The following is a 2842-nucleotide window of genomic DNA, read 5'->3' on the forward strand; positions in this document are numbered from 1 at the left end:
AGGTAGAGCACAAAGAACGTTTGAGAATTGTGCTATAGATATTAAAGGACTGTCAATTGTACACGAAATTCTAGAAATGTGAATTTTGGTTAAACGAGGTACAATTTATTGGTCATGTAATTAGTAAATAAGGTATTTGATAACGCGACAATGTATCGTATATTTGACTTGACTTGCATTGCTTTTTACTTGATTTCCACAGTATTACGCCGTACTTTGTGTTTATTTAAGATATTTATCGAATAAGAGGTGTCTATGCAAGCAAAGCGGGAAAAGAGCAAAAAGGAAAGAAAAAAAGGAAGAAAATGAAGCAAAACAAAGAAAGGTGTGGCGGCCACCACATGAGAACAGAGTGTCGCCCACCACCCAATTGAAAGGTATGGCGCCCACCACATGAATAGTAGGTGTGGCGCCCACCACCAAGCAAGAGTGGCGCCCGCCACCTAGCAAGGTGTGGCGCCCACTACCTAGGGTTGTGGCAGCCGCCACCAACCCATTCCTCCTTATTTCTCTCCATATTTTTCTCCACGTCCCGTTTAGCTTGTTCAACAAACCGCTCCCCGCTAGGAGATCTTCAAGGCTACTTTTAAGGAATGAGTGAGAAGTATATATTAGGACTTCAGTCTTCAAGGACCGGGCGTTTGCACTTTTAGCCAGATTTTTGTTGTTAGCATTTTAAGCAGATATTTACTTGTAAAGTGATAGATTCTCCACATCGGGGACTATTACAACTTTAGTTTTAGCAACTGAATTTGATTATAACGGTATACCCGATTTGTCAAGCGTGCCGACATTATTTGAATTCAAAAACCAACATGAATTCCAGTTTTTCGGTCTATATTCCAGGTTCTATTTTAATTGCTATTTTAATTACTTATGCCTTGTCTTATGTTTAATTATCATAATATCATGTTTGTTCTCGAATCCATGTCTGGCTAAACCAATCGATATCGATATCTAAAGACCGTCGAAACGAAGGGATACGTAAATAATTGGTGTTGACTTTTATAAAATGTTATTTTCCTGTTATAGTTTCTTGTTCTAAATTTAAAATTGTTTTCGTACGAGAGTACAAAGCAAACAAAGGTTACGGTCAATAAAAATGAGAGTTTGAGATTTTAACCGGATAGCTGAAACTAGGCATTAATTCTAAATGCAGCGAGAGCGCTTTAGGATTAATTAGACTTTATTTATTTCCAAAAATTACTTTTAATTTAGATGAGACAGCGAGAGCGAAGCATTCTGGTTTAAGAGTATAGTCAGAGTCAATAAACACGAGAGTGTGAGATAAAGTCTTTTAAATAAAAAAATTCTACTAAAGAGTACTTTGACGTTTAAGATTACATCAACTATTTGTCGAATCCCCGAAGTTTGATGCGTTACATACCGATATCCCGCCATTAAATATTTTTATTAAAATTCTATTTTCGTTAGTAGTTATTTCTCATCGTCCCTCAACCCCTAGAGAAATCCTCAACCTTAGATTTACATAGTAACATTAGATAACGGTAAGTTAGATTATTAGTCCTTTGGGTTCGATAGTCTTTAAAACTACGGGATACGACTGTGCACTTGCAGTCACGAATCCTATAGACATACTAAGTCATGCGATCAAGTTTTTGGCGCCGTTGTCGGGGACTAATTTAGTCGATATTGTAACTCCAGTGTTGCCTAGTATATACTAAGGCAAACAAAACTATTTCCCTTTTAATTTTTTGAGTTTATGCCAAGTACTCGCTCTCAAGGCGATAAATTAAAGCTACCATTCGACGAACCAGAGCGTTATCTAAGATTAGAACACCAGATACGAGAATATCGTATCAAGTACAATCTTCTTGATCCTAATATCCATATTCCTGAACCAGTTATAGAACCAAAGATGGTTGAAGGACCGCAGAACCGTCCTCTCAAGTACTATGCCATCCCTTCACAGGATGAACCACATAACAGCATCGTTGCCCCTACCATCGAGGCAAATAATTTCAAGCTAAAACCTTCGTTGTTGTCAGCCGTACAGCAAAACCAATTTTCTAGAAGTCCCACGGAGGATCTGAACCTACATTTGTCAGTGTTTTTGCAATACGTAGACATAGTGAAAGCAAATGGTGTCAGCCCCGAAGCAATAAGACTATGTCTTTTCCCTTTCTCATTAAGAGATAGAGGTAGAGCATGGCTCCAGTCTCTACCGTCCAACTCTGTCACTACATGGAACGAGTTGAATAAAGTTTTCTTAACACGATATTTCTCACCTAGTAAGACGGCTATGCTAAGAGCCAAAATAAACGGGTTTAAACAAAAAGACAACGAATCACTTTTTGAAGCTTGGGAGAGATACAAAGACATGATGAGGCTTTGTCCACATCACGATTTAGAAGAGTGGTTGATCATCCATACCTTTTACAACGGTCTCTTGTACAACACAAGATTGACAATAGACGCCGCCGCAGGTGACGCACTGATGGATAAACCCTACAATGAGGCATATCAACTTATCGAAAGTATGGCCCAGAATCACTACAGTGGGGAAGCGAAAGAACCTTCGTAGAGAAACTTCCAACGAAAGGTGGTATATACGAAATAAGCAGTCTAGACCATGTCAATGCTAAGGTAGATGCTCTCACTCAAAAGATAGAAAACCTGACCATAACACCTGCAGCCACCGTGGTTGTCGTAGCACCGAACTGCGAGATATGCAGAGTTCCTGCGCATGTTGCTCCTGAATGTCAACTTTTGACAGGAATCTCCATAGACTAAGTGAATTATGCTCAAGGAAACCCTTACTCAAACACCTATAACCCAGGTTGGAAGAACCATTCGAACGTTTCGTACAAAAACAATAACA

General features: G+C 39.0%; 1 non-coding gene across 1 annotated transcript; it reads right to left on the minus strand.

Annotated features, from left to right (window-relative positions):
• Positions 1 to 2263: 2263 nt before the first annotated feature.
• On the minus strand, positions 2264 to 2370 carry LOC127134013 (small nucleolar RNA R71). Its single transcript, XR_007807796.1, has one exon. It is a non-coding gene; the product is annotated as a small nucleolar RNA R71 (small nucleolar RNA).
• Between the last annotated feature and the right edge of the window lie 472 nt (positions 2371 to 2842).

The sequence above is a fragment of the Lathyrus oleraceus genome, chromosome 3 (genome assembly GCF_024323335.1).
Source record: "Lathyrus oleraceus cultivar Zhongwan6 chromosome 3, CAAS_Psat_ZW6_1.0, whole genome shotgun sequence".
NCBI classification, from domain to species: domain Eukaryota; kingdom Viridiplantae; phylum Streptophyta; class Magnoliopsida; order Fabales; family Fabaceae; genus Lathyrus; species Lathyrus oleraceus.